General features: G+C 36.5%; 1 protein-coding gene across 9 annotated transcripts in view; it reads right to left on the bottom strand.

Annotated features, from left to right (window-relative positions):
- The window catches only part of LOC110261733 (uncharacterized), a 1,083,992-nt gene that overhangs the window by 626,754 nt on the left and 440,110 nt on the right, over positions 1 to 17,128 (bottom strand). Inside the window, exon 9 of one of the 9 annotated variants that reach the window (XM_084967489.1) lies at positions 8,681 to 8,774. The exons of the other annotated variants lie outside the window; for them this stretch is intronic. The gene's annotated coding sequence lies outside the window, so the exon portion shown is untranslated. The remainder of the gene's footprint in view (positions 1 to 8,680; positions 8,775 to 17,128) is intronic. 9 annotated transcript variants of the gene reach the window in all.

The raw sequence follows: 17,128 nt of genomic DNA, 5'->3' as shown, positions 1-17,128 counted from the left end.
AGCTAGAGGTCAAACCAGAGCTACAGCTGTGATCTACACCAAACCACAGCAACAGAGGATCCAAGCCACATATGCAAACTACTCCACAGCTTGTGGGAATGCCAGATCCTTAACCCACTGAGTGAAGACAGGGATTGAACCCACATCCACAGGGTTAACCCTCAGTGGGTTAAGGACACTGTTAGGTTCTTAACCCACTGAGCCGCAATGGGAACTCCTATTAAACTTTAAAATTCTTTCTATATTCTAGGAGTTCCTGTTGTGGGGCAGCAGAAATGAATCCAACCAGGAACCATGAGGTTGTGGGTTCGATCCCTGGCCTTGCTCAGTGGGTTGGGGATCTAGCATTGCCATGAGCTGCAGTGTAGGTCACAGACACAGCTCAGATCCTGCATTGCTGTGACTGTGGCGTTGGCCAGCAGCTGTAGCTCTGATAAGACCCCTAGCCTAGGAACCTCCATATGCTGTGGGTGTGGCCCTAAAAGGACAAAATAAAAAAAAAAAATTCTTTCTATATTCTAGATATTATTTCCTTATCAGATATATATATAGATATATATATACACACATATATATATAGAGAGAGAGAAAGTAGGTTTTTTCTCCCAGTATATATGTTGAATATTCATTTTAATGATGACTTTTATGAGAATTTTTAATTTATGAAATTTAATATCCATATTTTATGTTATTGTGTCTTTGTCTTACCTAAATTACCTCTGCCCACCTTTAAGTCATGAAAAATGTCCTTATGTTTTCTTCTTAAAGCTTTATGCATTTGGCCTTTACATTTAGGCCTATGATCCATCTCAAATTAAATTCTGTACATGATGTGGGTCAAGAGTTGAGGTTTACATTTTCCATGTTATTTCAGCACTGTTTTTTTTTTTTTTTTCTTTTTAGGGCCACACCCACGGCATATGGGCATATGGAGGTTCCCAGGCTAGGGGTCAAATTGGAGCTACAGCTGCTGGCCTACACCACAGCCACAGCAATGCCAGATCTGAGCTGCATCTTCCACCTACACCATAGCTCACAGCATCGCTGGATCCTTAACCCCCTGAGCAAAGTCAGGGATTGAAACTGCATCCTCATGGATAATAGCCAGGTTTGTTAACCACTGAGCCATGACAAGAACTCTTTCAACACTATTTTTTGAAAAGGCTTTCCGTTTCCAATTGGACTATATTTGCACTCCTGTCAAAAATCAAGTGACTGTTTGTTGGTTTATTTGTGGACTTTTTAAGCTTTTCAGTTGATCTGTCAATACTTATGCCAGCATTACACTACCTTGGTTATAATGAGTCTTAAATTAAGGTGGGTAAGTCTTCTGTTTATTGTAGAGATCCCTTATCAGTTTGAGGAAGTTTTCTTTTCTTTCCAGTTTTATGAGAGTATTTATGACTAGTGAATATAAAATTTCATTTAATGTTGTTTCTGCCCTTACTGAAGCAGTTGTATGTTTTTTATTTTCTATTCTATTACTACATATATATTTTTAAAAAACAAAAAGTAAAATATTTTTAAAAAATTTATCTATACACTCACACTATCCAGTGTTCTTTGTTCCTGTCGAAGATCTGAATTTCTAAATAGTATCATTTTCCTTAAGCCTTGGAAAACTTTCTTTAACATTTCTCATAATGCATATCTGATTATGATGAATGCTCTTAGTTTTCCATCTGGAAAATGCCTTTATCTTTACTCCATTCTTAAAAGATTTATTTTCTGGATAAGGAATTTCTGGGTTCACAGTGTTTTCCTTTCAGTACTTTAAATATGTTGTTCCACTGTATACTAGCCTCCATACTTTCTGATAAGAAGTCAATGATTATAATATTGTCACTTCTGGCTATGAAATGTGTCATTTTTCTCCAGCTGCTTTCAAGGTTTTCAATATGGTTTTCATTACTTTTATCTATGATGTTTGTAGCCATGGATTTCTTTTTTCTTTATTTCTTTTTTTGTGGCCACATCTGCAGCATGTGAAAGTTCCCAGGCCAGAGACTAAACCCGTGCTGCAGTCACAACCTGTGCCAAAGCTGTGGCAACATTGCATGCTTAACCTGCTGGGCCACAAGGGAATTTCCAGCGTGGATTTCTTTGTATTTTTCCTCTTTTTGATTAACTGAGGTTCTTAAAACTGTAAATTTTTGTCTTCCATCAAATTTTGGAAACTTTAGGTCGTTATTCAAACTTATTTTCTTCCCTATTTTAGCTTTCCTCTTTTTTCTAAAGTACAGTTAAAAGCTAGATGTTTTGATGCTGTCCTATAAAGTTTTTGATGCTCATGTTTATTTTCAATATTTTTCCTGTGATTTTACAGAGAAAATTTTCTATTCATCTTTCGCCATTTTCATGGACTCTTTCTTCTAGGATCTCCACTCTGCTATTAAGTTTATCAAGTAAATTTTTATTTATTATATTTTCTGTTCTAAGATTTTTCAAAATTCTTTTTCATAGTTTTTGTTTCACTTTACCAATTAATTTAATTGCTCTCAAATACTAAACTCTCTCTTGAGCAAAAGCTCAACCCATTCTTAGCTCCTTCCAGTCTATCCAATGCATGCATGTTTCAAAGGTTAGTCAGATATTTGCACAGACATCATATGTAGATATTGATCTTCCCTTCTCTGATTTGGTCTGCTTTTCAGAACACCTCCCTTCATTTCAGTGTTTGTGTTTGCCCTGAACACTGTCGTCTTGTTCTTAAGATCAGAAAGCATCCTATTGGCATTTTAGCTAATTTGCATAGTGGTGGCTGCAGCCTGTCCTCTGCCTAATAGCCATAAAAATGGGAAGCACCCTCTGTGCTTTTTTCCTCCAAGTGCTTACTTTTCTCCACAATCTGCCCACTCTTGTTCACCTTCAAGCAAATAATTTTTTTGCAAATTGTTCTATGTATATCGTAATCTGTAGGAAAGTCATTTTGATTATAGATCATCCATTTGTACCAGAAATGGAACTCTTCTTTTTTTTCTTTCTTTTTTTTTTTTTTAAAGTGCTGCACCTGCAGCATATGGAAGTTCCCTGGTTAGGGGTCAAATCAGAGCTGTAGCTGCCGGCCTATGCCACAGCAACACAGGATCCAAGCCTTGTCTGTGAACTACACCACAACTCACAGAGATGCCAGATCCTTAACCCAGTGTGCAAGGCCAGGGATTGAACGCTCCTCATGGATACTAATCAGGTTCATTACCACTGAGCCACCATGGGAACTCCCAGAAATGGAACTCTTATAACTTATTTTTGCATACTGACCATGTGTCCTGCAACCCTGCTAGATTCACTTATTAATTCTTATAGTTTTTATAGATATCTTAAAATTTTCTAAGTACATGATTAAGGCATCTGTGAATAAAAAGAATTTTAATCCTCTTCCAGTCTACATGTCTTTTATTTAATATGCTTATATTGATTTTCTAATTAGGACCTTTCATAGAAAGTAATAAAAGTGGTAAGAGAAAGTACACTTAACCTTTTTCTGATTATTAAGAGGGACACCCTGTTTTCCACCATTACTAATGTTGTCGGCTAAGGTTTTTTCTAGATACCCTTTATCGGTTTGAAAGAGTTGGTTCTATTTCTAATTTGCTATACTTATCGAGGATGTGTTCATGCTTGTCAAATAATATCAAATATTTCTACACATACTGAAATCTTTATGTGTTTTATTCTATCAATATGTTTAGTGATGTGACCAATCTTTAAATGTTAATCAATCTTGCATTTCTGAGGTAAACTCTACCTGATCAGGATGTATTATTTAGGTAGTGCTGGATTCAACTAATACTTTGTTAAAATTTTACTTTTTGGTTGAAAATTATTAACTCATAGTATTCCCTTGAAATGACTTTTTTTTTAGATTTAGTCTCAGGATAGGCTAGCTGAGAGATGGGATTAAGATGGCAGAATAGAAGGACTGGAACTCAACTTCTCTCCTAAAAACAACAAAATTCACAAGTAAAGGCTAAGCAATCTTCAACCAAATGGACCAGAAACCTGAAAAAAGATATCCTACTCCAGAAGACAAAGAGGAGGCCACATCAAGAGGTAGGAGGGGCGATTATGTGATATAAACAACCCCATACCTCCCGGGTGGGAAGCTCCACAGACTGGAAACTAACTGGTTCACAGAGATTCACCTACAAGAGTGAGAGTTCTGAGCCTCACATCAAACTCCCATGTGTGGGGATCTGGCAAGGGGAGAAAGAGCCCCTGGAGCATCTGGCATTGAAGGCCAGTGGGGCTTGTGTGCAGGAGCTCCATAGGACTGTGGGAAAGAGAGACCCCATTATTAAAAGGTGTACACAAACTTTCACGTGCACTGGGTCCCAGGGCAAAGCAAAGGCTCCATAGGAATCTGGGTCAAACCTAACTGCAGTTCTTAGAGGACATCCTGGGAAAACAGGGGTGAATGTGGTTTGTTGTGAGGGAAGGGCATTGGAAGCAAAGCTCTCGGGAATATTCAGCAGCTGCCTTTCTCTGGAGGTGGCCATTTTGGGAAAATCTGGCCCCACCCATCAGTGTTGAGAAGCCCCAGGGCAAACAACCCAGGTGGGATCAACCTCAGTAAAAAGGCTGCCTAAAGACCCCTCAGGCACACAGCCAACTCTAATCCCATCCAGAGACAAAGCCCCACCCACCAGAGGGATTAGAATCAGCTCCACCTACCAGGGGGCAGGCATCAGCCCCTCCAAGCAGGAAGCCTACAGCAAGCCCCCATACTGACTTAAGCCACAAGGGGGGCAGACACCAGAAGTAAGAGAGGCTACAACTCTATTATCTGTAAAAAGGTCACCACACCAAAAACCTATGAAAATGAAAAGACAGAGAACTATAACTCAGATGAGGGAGAAAAGAAAAACCTCAGAAAAACAGCTAAGTGATGAGCAGATTATCAGCCTCCAGGAAAGACTTTAGACTGTTGATGCTGAAGATGATGCAAGACAATGGAAATAAACTGGAGGCAAAGATGGATAACTTACAGGAAACAATGAGCAGAGACAAAATATAAAACTTAAACAAGGAGAGATGCAAAATACAATAACTGAAATAAAAAATTCACTAGAAGCAGCTAACAGCAGAATACCGGGGGCAGAAGAATGAATAAGCGAGGTGGAGGACAGATTAGTAGAAATTATGGATGTAGAACAGAAAAGAGAAAAAAGATTGAAAAAAAATGAAGAGAGTCTCATAGAACTCTGGAACAATGTTAAATGCACCAACATCGTATTATAGGGGTGCCAGAAGGAGAAGAGAGAGAGAAGGGGACAGAAAAAATATTCCAAGAGATAATAGCCAAAAACTTCCCTAACATGGGAAAGGAACCACTCACTCAAGCCCAGGAGGCACAACGAGTACCATATAAAATAAATCCAAGGAGGAAGACACAAAGACACATATTAATCAAACTAACCAAAATTAAAGACAAAGAGAAAATCTTGAAAGCAGCTAGGGAAAAGAAACAAATAACATACAAGGGAACCCCGATAAGGTTATTGGCAGATTTTTCAGCAGAAACTCTGCAGGCCAGAAGGGAGTGGCATGATATACTTAGAGTGATGAAAGGAAAAAACCTCCAACCAAGATTACTTTACCCAGCAAGGCTCTCATTCAGATTTGAAGGAGAAATCAAAACCTTCACAGATAAGCAAAAGCTGAGAGAATTGAGCAACACTAAACCAGCCTTACAACAAATACTAAAGGAACTTCTCTAGGCAGAAAAGAAAAGAGCAACAGGAAACAAAAATACCACAAATGACAAGGCTCACCAGTAAAGGTGTATATACAGTAAAGATACGAAATCACCCATGCACAATTATACCACCAAAATCAGAAATCATGAGAAGAGATGGGTGCAAATGCAGGACACTGGAGATGAACTTGCAATTAAGGGAACAGCAACTTAAAACAATCTCATATACATATAGACTCATATCAAAATTTCAGAATAACTGCAAACCAAAAATCTACAATTGATACACAAACAAAGAAAAATCAACTCAAATGCAACACTAAAGATAGTCATCAAACCAGAAGAGAGAACAAGAAAAGAAGGGAAGAAAAAAGCAACAAAAACAAATCCAAAACAATTAATAAAATGGCAATAAGAACATACATATCAATAATTACCTTAAATGTTAATGGACTAAATGCCCCAACCAAAAGACAAGGACTGGCTGAATGGATACAAAAACAAGACCCATATATATGTTGTCTTCAAGAGACCCACGTCACTTCTAGGGACACATACAAATTGAAAGTGAGAGGATGGAAGAAAATATTCCATACAAATGGGAATCAAAAGAAAGCTGGAGTAGCAATACTCCTAACAGACAAAATAGACTTTAAAATGAAGAATATTTTAAGGGATAAAGAAGGACATTACATAATGATCAAGGGATCAATCCAAGAAGAAGATATAACAATTTTAATTATCTACGCACCCAACATAGGTTCACCACAATATATAAGGCAACTGCTAACAACTTTAAAAAGAGAAATTGATAATAGCACAATAATAGTGGGGAACTTTAACACTCTGCTTACAGCAATGGACAGATCATCCAGACAGAAAATCAATAAGGAAACACAGGCCTTGAATAAAGCATTAGACCAGATGGACTTAATAGATATTTATAGGACATTCCATCCAAAAGAAACAGAATACACATTCTTCTCAAGTGTACATGGAATATTCTCTAAGATTGATCACATCCTGGGCTACAAATCCAACCTCGGTAACTTTAAGAAAATTGAAAATCATATCAAGCATCTTTTCTGACCACAACGCTATATGACCGGAAATCAACAACAAAAAATAAAACTGCAAAAAACACAAACACATGGAGACTCAACAACATGCTACTAAACAACCAATGGGTCACTGAAGAAATCAAAGAGGAAATTAAAAAATACCTAGAAGCAAATGACAACAAAGATACAACACTCCAAAACATATGGGATGCAGCAAAAGCCGTTCTAAGAGGAAAGTTTATAGCAATACAATCCCACCTCAAGAAACAAGAAAAAGCTCAAATAAACAAGCTAACTTTACATCTAAAGCAGCTCAAGAGAGAAGAAAAGACAAGACCTAAAGTTAGTAGAAGGAAAGAAATCATAAAGATCAGGGCAGCTTTAGTCTCAGGATAATGCTGGGTTTATAATGAGTTTGGAATCATTTCTTCTTCCTCTATTATTCAAAAGATTTTGTTTAGGATTGATGATATTTCTTTCTTAAATGTTTAGAATTCACTGTGAATCCAGATGGTTCTGGAGCCTTCATTGTAAGGTCTTAAAAATATGCCTTCAATTACTTTAATACACAGAGATTAACATTTTTTCTCTTTCATCATATGTCAATTTTGACAATTTTTGAGTTTCAAGAAGATTTTCTGTTTCTTTAAAGTTGTCCGAAAACAGTAATAAATATATTTTAAAAATTCTCTTAGTATTATGTTAACATATATAGGAAGTGTAATTTCTCCTTTTTAAACTCCCAATATGGGTAAAGTGGGGGTTTTGTCTTTTTTTCTTGATTAGTCTCATTAAAGTTTTATCAGTTTTAATGATCTGTTCCAGGAACAAATTTTGGATCACATTTCTCTTGTGACTTCTTCTTTGACCAATGAATTATTTAAAGGTTGTTATTTAATGTGAAATATTTGGAATTTTTCTAGCTACCTATCATTATTTATTTATTATTTAATTTGTTGTGATCAAATAACATACTTTCATTATTTTGATCATTTTACATTTATTGATACTTGTTTTATGAACCATCATACAGCCTATCTTGGTGAATATTTTATATAACTTTGACTAGAACATATATTCTGCTGTCTTTGGTTGGAGTGTTTTATGTATGTCAGGTTATTTGTTTAAATCTTCTGCATATATTTTGATTATCTATTTGCTTGTTATACATAATACTGAGAAAGGAGTATTGATATTTTTAGCTATAACTATGAATTTTTTTACTTCTCAATTCAGTTTACTTCGTGTTATTTTAGGTTCATTTCTAAAGTACATAAACATTTAGGAATATTACCTCTTAATGAGTTGACCCCTTTATCATTATGAAGTTCTTTCTTTATTCTTGGTAATATTCCTTTCCAGAAGTTCACTTTATATGCCATATTAATAACAACTCCAGCCTCTAGCATTCTGTTCTTTAGAGATTGCACCATACATTTTCCCATCATTCTACTTAAAGCTTCTCTGTGTATTTATATTTAAGGTGAATTTTTTCAGAGTTGAGTCTTACTTTTTATCCAGTACGATAACTTCTGCCTTTAAAGGATACACTCCAACATATTCCTTCATACTTTGTATATTTACTGATTGTAGTAGAACTAAGTTAAAAAAAAAAAGAAGGTGAAATTGTTTGTCTCTTGAAATGCTCTGTAATATAAAGGCATTGGTAGCTAATATAAAGGCATTAGTTTCCAGACTACCAATGTGCTAAGTCATTCTAAATATTCAACATTCTAAATAATTGTGAGCTGTGGAAATTTTAGAGAAGTCATGTTCATTTCCTAGACTCTTTGTGTGTTGATGATAATAAAAATGAAAACCATCCAATTACAGAGTTTAAGGGAACATTAGAGCCCTTCTGGTCCAAGACCCTTAATTTTATAGGCATGGAAAGTGGGATCAAAGAGGTTAAGTAACTTACCCAGGAGCACACAGGAAGTAATCATTCTGAGCCAAGCTGAGAGTGCTGACTATGCCATCATCTCAAGATATGTTGAGTATTTGCCATTTTTGAGCTGTAAAGCATTGAAAATCTATCTTCAATATGTGAGCCTTGGTGAGAATCAAGACTTCCCAATCTGGAACCTGATGGGCCAATATCATCCTCCTTGCTCCCTTAGAAGCTTGGGTGAGCATTTTACCATGGCTCTGCCAAATGGGCTCTCCATTATGATACTAAAACCACTGCGGACAGGATGCACAGAGGGAGGTCAAGATTCTGGCATTAGCAGTTAGGAGACAGCTGCAGCACCATCAGGAGCCTAGCAGAAGGACTCTATGAGGTGTGACCTCAGCTGTGCTGCATGCTGTCTAATCCCCTCAGGTTCTGATGATTTTCCATGGCTTGTTCTCCAGGCTTCCCAAAGATTCTCTAAATTTCCAGATATAGCTCTAAGACTAACTTAGCTAGATTTTGTTTCTTTTCCTTGTAACCAAAAGAGGAGAGTGAAAACTGAGATCCCTTTCTTGGGACGTTTGTAGAAGTGGCAACATAGCTGCTGATAGGCTGAATTTATCTATAGATGTAATGGAGATATTTTTGGTGTATACAATTTAAAAAAATAAAATTAGTCACTAACATTCAAAAATAGAGACCATTTCAAAATGTTGATCTCTGGCTTATCTTGAAAAAGCAACATTTATGGCAGACCACATGGCATGGCAACAACCCAGCTGGAAGTGAGCAACAAGCCTCTGTCCTCTATGGCAAACACATAATTTTTAAGTTACCAGCATCTCCATGTAGACCAGTGACTTCATTCACAACTATGTGCCATCCGGTGGGCATTTAAGCTGGTGGCCCCTGCTCTAGTCATGCAGGATTCCTTCCAATTTTTTAAATATATACATCATGCAGTTTCCTATCTTCAGGCTTTCTACACTATGTACTTTCTGCCTTGTTTACTTCTATGCCTTGTAAATACTTCATCATCCTTCATAGTTACGACTATGTCTTGTGTACTTTGTAGCTTTTCCTGGTCTCCCCAAGCAGAGGTGATTATTGCCTCTCTTGAACCAGGGCTTCATCCTGTACATATCTTCTGTTTCATTAAAATGATTTCTTTACACACATGCCTCTTTTGATTTGTTGGCTTCAATGGAAATCAGGGCCCACTGTGTGTTGGGGGGGGGGGGTGTACCCGTGTGTGTGTGTGCATGGGTGTTTGTGTGCAAATGAGTGTTTTATTTCCAAAATCTCAGGCACCAACAAATGAATGACTCTGTGAACTTGGTAAATCCCTCATCTATTACTGTCTTTATAAAATATTAGTAACAATTTTCACCTACCTCACAAGGGTGTCTTAAGATTTGATTCACATTTACAAAGCACTTGGAAATCCTTGGATTTGAGATGCTTTAGAAGTGAACACATTATTATTATTATCAACTTGAGGCGGATAAATTGTAGAGAGAATGCGCAGGACTGGGATCACTTGATATTTATAATAATATAGGTCTCTTTGCTGGGAATGCTACCTCTCTGGAAATGAGTATTATGAATTACATTTTCTTTCCCTAGAAAATAGTTCTTAAAATCAAGCCAAACCTTTGTGCTGGTTACATTTTGCTTCACTTTTGGATTTATATAGCTCAGAGCAACATATTATACAGCCTGCTATGAAACAATGTGGATGCCCTCAAGGTATATATAAGCATAGACAAAAAGGAAAGGTAATTTTCTATTTTTATGAACTAGTTCAATGAGATGTCATCCTTTTATACTAAATCATATAAAGCAAGCCTTCTGGATATTTAAACTGAGAGATCAGGACCCATTACATAAGTTTTATTTTTCATCACAGTCAAGTTTTATAGGGGAATGTGTCTGTGTCTTCAGCACTTAACTATTTTCTAAGTTGCCTAACTTAAAAGGCTCTGAGCACCTCACCCCACATACTCCTTTCCAGCTATGGTCTGAAATTTTCTCTTCTTCCATCAGCAGTCAACAGTTTTCTGATGCATTACCACTGCTCCTTGCTCCTTATCACTGTTGGGGAAGATTGCATTCCAATGAGCCCACTTGCAGGAAGATCTCCCCTGCCAGTAGCCAATCTACCCCTATTACTCCCTTCATAGAAAATCTTCCTGAAGTGTGTCTCTACTTTCACATCTCCCCACTCATGTGTCATTTCAATCTAATCAGGCCTCCATTCCCTCATCTCCACTGAAACTGCTATGGCAAACATTTCCAGCGATCTCTTATTAACAAGCTAAGAATTCTGAGCCTTTGCTTATTTTGCTTCCTCTACCTAAAATGCTCTTCCCTGATAAATCCTGGCTCTCTCTCAAAACTCATTGTAAGGAGCACCTTCTTCTAATGATATAAGAATCCCTTCCCAGACTCGGTCAAACATCATTTGTGTCTCCAGGGTACTCCACATATAATTCCATAAGAAGCTGTACTGTTAAACTTTATCCTTTGACCTCCTCCTTTACACCATGAGCTCCTTTAGAGTACAACTGAATCTCGAACAATGTGGGGGTTAGAGGAACTGACTAGCTTCTCATTGAAAAGGCACATCTAACTTACAGTCAGCCCTCCATATCTTTGGTTCCCCCACATCTGCAGTTCTGCATCTGTGGATTCAACCAAGCTTGATCTGTAGTACTATCATATTTATTACTTTTTTAAAAATCTGCATATAAGCATACCCCTGCAGCTGACCCTTGCCACTAAAGGATCAACTGTAATTTAATCTCTGTCTGTAGGTTCTTTTAGTATATACTGAATAACTACTTGTTTAAAAGGGGAAAATAAATGAAAGGCTAATAATAGTTGGCATTCAGATTAATATGTTACCTATGCTGGCATATTTTTATTTTAAGAGTGAAATATTCATGGATATTACTCAGTAATAACAATCCTGGAAGGTTTTAGATTTGAAGATTGATGATCCTCAACTTTCTTTCCTGGACTTTAGTGTTACAAGATACTAACACATTTCTTCAAAGAGGGCTCAATGTGGAAATCATGTACAAAAAAGCTAATTTAAAAAATGCCTTTCCTCACCAATGAGGATCCTTTTCTGCTTTTAAAAAGAGGCAATATAAATAAGATGATCATGCATAGGACTGAAAGCTTGCTATTTGATCTCATTCCTTGGCTTTAGCTGAATATCAAGGTCTAATTTTTCCCCTCTGGTCCATTATATTTCTTCCTGTGTATTTACCAATGAACCACTAACGGTGTTAACTGTCACATAAAGTGTAATGATATCCCTATTAAATTATCAAGTTACTGAAAAAAAAGCTAATCAATATTTGTATCATTTTTGACTTCAGGATTACTGAAAGCCTTTCTCACATACCACTGATGTCTAAAAGGGACATGTAAGTATTTCCCAAGTTTCTTTGAGAGCAGATCATTTTATTTGGAGAGCAACCCACAGAACTGGTGTTTTTTGCAACACACTTTGGACAAAACTAGTGGAGCTGATTACCTGCATCTAGCAGATGAAGAAAATGATTATCAGAGACCTGATGCAATACCCAATGTCTTATCCACTTTAGAATTGGGTATTTCAATTCCTTGACCAGCATTCTTTCCAATAACAGATGATGATAGAATTCTCAGCTCTTTGGGAGGCCATTTGTGACTAGATATTTTAAAAAGAGAGAATTTAAGAGAATCCATGGCCTAACAGAACAAGATGTAGTAAATGTGAGGTGATTAAGTATTACAATTCAGAAAGATGACTATGATAATGAAGTCCTGAAGGTGGTGGGAGGGTATGAGACACAAAGCACAGGGGCAAATTAGGTGCTTGGTATTCTAAGACACTGCCCGACTTTAGTGGGACACTCCTGAGAATATAACTTGGAAATGGGAGTGTGTTCTCAAAACAGGCAAAATAAGCCATTATTTACTCTACTTCTGAGTAAGGCTCATTATTCATTTAATGAGAAATCATTGCATACTTTACCCATGGAAAGTAAGTAAACATGGATTTGAATTTCTTTAAATTTAAGGGGGAAATTTAAGAAAAAGGTGTATATACAGAGTCTATGTTTACACTGTAAAAAAAATTTACAGTAGAGGAATCCAAAACCTCCTACTCATTATAGTTTTCTTTTGCTCACTAATTTAAGAGTCTTGACCAATATTGCTTTGAAGTCCATTCTGAATAGTGAGTTCTAACTAAATATGATGAGTTGTAACCTTGATTTTCCCAAAGCTGGCTTATAAATATGTTTAATTTTCTTTTTCCTTCCATAATCAGCTTAGACTCACCTTAGAATCTTTCAGATAAAATTGCTATTTCCTATACCAGCTGTTAGCTTTCCTTCCTTGGGTATAATTCAGAAAGAAGCAGAGGGCAGAGTCCAGGTGAAACTAATTTAGGTATTAGCTAGAGGGAACTACTTGTAGATCAGTTTTACTCTGACAGATAAATTTGCCTTAGAGATCCAATTATATACAATATTAAGACTTGCATGAATCACCTATCACACTTGGAAACAGCTACTAATTAAAGCACAGAGATACCAGAACATTCAGCGAACACATTGAAATGGAGTTTTTAAGGATTCAAAATGAAAAAAAAAGATTATTATTTATTTCTAGAAGATAAATTCTAGCAATCATGTTTGTAGGAGACTATTTCTGGGTTTAATGAGCCATAGTGAAATTCATTTTTACAATTTTTGTTATCTCTTTGATTTTTTTTTATTCTGACCTCCCTATACACTATGAAAATTGTAATCTTTTTGCCAAGAGCCCATGAAAGTGTTATTTTCCTAATACAAAGAGAGTGTAGTATCATGTAGTAGCTAAAAGCATGGGTTCTAAAATCAGACTGTTTGGTTTAAGCTCAGTTCTACCACTAACCAATTATCTGATTTTTACAAGCTATTTAAATGATTTAAATCTCAGCTTTCTGTGAGAAACTGTAACGTGGAAATAAGGATAGTAACTGCCTTATAGTGTGTGGATAGGATCAAATAGAGTTAATGTCTCATTAAAACACTCAACAGAATGTTCGAAAGAAAGGGCACCTTTGCACAAACACACCAAAAATGCACACTCATACTCACTTAGCTTCTTGAAAGGAAATGAAGACTTTTCACTGTATTACATACACTGCTTTCTGATCCATTAGGAATTATTTTTCATTATTTGCTTGGATATTATCTGCAAATCATCCATTTCTATGTCATTTAAAATCACATGAATAAGATGGATGGCAATATTATATTTTTTTAGAAAGAACAATAAAAAGATAAGAATCCAAAATAATGTAAACCCATCTGCACTGATTACAACTACCTTGCTGTGTCTGGCATCCCTTACATCCCCAGTTGTTAATGTCATTCATATGAATTTTTAGAGTAAACATTCAACCAGCGGGTATTGAATGCTTTCTAGGTGTCTGCACTTATCCAAGCACTGAGTCTCAAAAGCAAATGAGATATGACATCTTCCTTGAGAATCTATATTTTCCAATTCCTATATACAACCACTTATTTTTTTTACTTTCAAATTATACTAATGGTTTTATGATTTCTCAGTTGCAGGCCATATTTGTTCCTCTCTGTTTTCTCATAGAATGTAATTAATTGAGTAGTTTTCCTCCCTTCAGCTTACCAGGAGCACTAAGGCTCCGGTAGCATCATGCATCTTTGCAGACCAGAGGTTTCACGGAAATGTAAATTATAGGCAGGTGGGACAACAAGGGTTGTATTTCATTAAAAAGGTACCAAACACCAAATAAACAATTTAAATAAGACATTTCTGATATAGTTTGTAGTAGTTCTGGGACCAGAGGAGAATGTGAGAGAGAGACCAAGATAATTTCTTTCTGGGGAAACAGTTAAAAAACATGTTGTTGTAGTTCCCGTCGTGGCTCAGTGGTTAACGAATCCGACTGGGAACCATGAAGTTGCTGGGTTGATCCCTGGCCTTGCTCAGTGGGTTAAGGATCTGGCATTGCCATGAGCTGTGGTGTAGGTTGCAGATGCGGCTTGGGTCCCAAGTTGCTGTGGCTCTGGCGTAGGCCGGCAGCTATAGCCCCGATTTGACCCCTAGCTTGGGAACCTCCATATGCCACGGGAGTGGCCCAAGAAATGACAGAAAGCCACAAAATAAAAATAAAAACATGTTGTCAATATTTATATATATCTCACGATAATTATATTTGAATTAAATTATGTAGGTATGCAAATTTGGAAAAAATTATATCCACTGGGATATATGTTAAGGCTCAATGACTTCTTTATTAAAACCATCAGAATAATTGGGCTAAAATGAAATTATCAAGTCTGAACCTCCATTTTAGCTCAAAAGTTAGAAATCTTTAGCTGTCTTGAGGTGAGTTATGTGACTCAAGTGGTTAAATCTTCATTAAAAATGAAATCACAACTGGAAATTGGTATTTACATTGCTTTTCAATAGGAGAAGTGAACCTTAAGAGCTGGGGTATTATGAAGCAGGGTTCTTAAACACTGATGAGAAGGTTTTATTACAGATGCATTTGAAGGTCTGCTGAAAGAAGCACATAAATACAAACTTTTGCATAGGAGTTTCTTGGAATCCCTTAAGAAATCACATCCAGAGAAACTAAAGAAACTCTCAGATACTTAAGAAGGAAGCCTGGTCTGACTTTCTCTTTGTGTGTGGCTGCAAGTAGTTAGCTTACACACAAATGGTAACTATGTGAGGTAATAGATGTGTCAATTAACTTGATTGGGTTAATTTCATAATATATTCATATATTAAATCATGTTGTACACCTTTTAAAAATCATGTTGCACAACCCACATATCTACACTCTTCATTTGGCAATCATATCTCAATAAAGCTAGAAAAAAAAAACCTTAATAAAAACTAAAAACAAACCAAAACAAAAATGTTTCGGTTAGTTTCCTACCTCTTGCACTAATGCAACCACTGTATCATCTCAGTTCTTCCCTCAAATATAAATATACACACTGAGTCCAATACTTACTTTAGGAAAAGTACAGCCAAGTGAGACTCAGCTTCTCAGCAAGGTCTTTCAGTGATGTGGCCTCAGGGGCCATGGAAAGAGCTAAAGCTGAACTTGTGCTCATATACCCCATGTTCACTGTGTACCTGAGCTTTTCAGAATCCAGGAAGGCTTAAATGGGAGTGGCTCGGGAAGAGCAGGATGGAGGGAGAGATGGTGCCCAGAGCCTGCTTACATTCACCTCCAACCCCTCAGTCACCCTAATAGTTAATTCCTTCAGGATAAATGTTTGACATCCGGGTTGGAGTGGGGAGGAGAGCATGGTTGGTACATAGACAGAATAGGAAATGGCTATTATTTTTAATTCTTTAAAAATTGGACTATAAATGGGTAATTCATTGTTTTTAAAGAATTATTTTTAGGTTGCATAATATTCCACATAGTGGATGATGTATTATTTTATTGTTTTTAACTTTTTTAATATTTGAGTGGCACTTTAAGTTTCCTTGAAGTGAATAATGCTGAAATAAATCTATGATTCTCTTTATGCAAATAGTTTTCTCTATTTTTTCCTCTATAAGAAAAACTAAAAATAATTTTTCTCCATTTTTCCAAATTACAAAATAGTAATTTCTTAGAAACTACAGTTTAGGGATAGACAAAAAAATGTAAAGTTAGGGAGTTCCCGTCGTGGCGCAGTGGTTAACGAATCCGACTAGGAACCATGAGGTTGCGGGTTCGGTCCCTGCCCTTGCTCAGTGGGTTAACGATCCGGCATTGCCCTGAGCTGTGGTGTAGGTTGCAGACGCGGCTCGGATCCTGCATTGCTGTGGCTCTGGCGTAGGCCGGTGGCTACAGCTCCGATTCAACCCTTAGCCTGGGAACCTCCATATGCCGCGGGAGCGGCCCAAGAAATAGCAACAACAACAACAACAAAAAAAGGCAAAAAAAAAAAAAAATGTAAAGTTAGCATTATTTCTACAAATGGCCCATTGAAAACAATTTTCTAAAAGAAAATGAAAAATATACAAAAATAACAGGATAATTTCTACTCTTTATATAGTAAATTATGGATATAATATGAGGACAAAAAGTCCATGTGTCATCTATACTTTCAAAATATGGATGGGAGATCAGACCTAGAAAAACATGCCAATATGGAATATGAATATTTTTTAAAGTCACCTGGTTACTTAAACATTTTGCCAACTCTTATGACGTAAAACACACAAGAATGACAGTGAAAAATGTGTCAGACTTCCTGATAGTAAGTGCTTACTTGGAAACTGAAAAGAAATTGTTTGTAGAATGGAAAACTTCTGGGGGATTCTGCCAGAGGAGCTCACAACGTCATCTGTGATCTTGTAGAAAAAAGGAACATCCAGGAGTTTATGCCAAATAACCTAGCATATTTAGGTTAATAGATGCTTTTAAGTATATAAGAA

The sequence above is a fragment of the Sus scrofa genome, chromosome 7, assembly GCF_054392235.1.
Source record: "Sus scrofa isolate SSC_HxYL_T2T_F1_AM1 chromosome 7, Sscrofa_HxYL_maternal_Yorkshire_Landrace_v2.0, whole genome shotgun sequence".
Lineage (NCBI taxonomy): Eukaryota > Metazoa > Chordata > Mammalia > Artiodactyla > Suidae > Sus > Sus scrofa.
The sequence above is the reverse complement of the archived record's forward strand: the minus strand, read 5'-3'. Positions and strand labels throughout refer to the sequence as shown.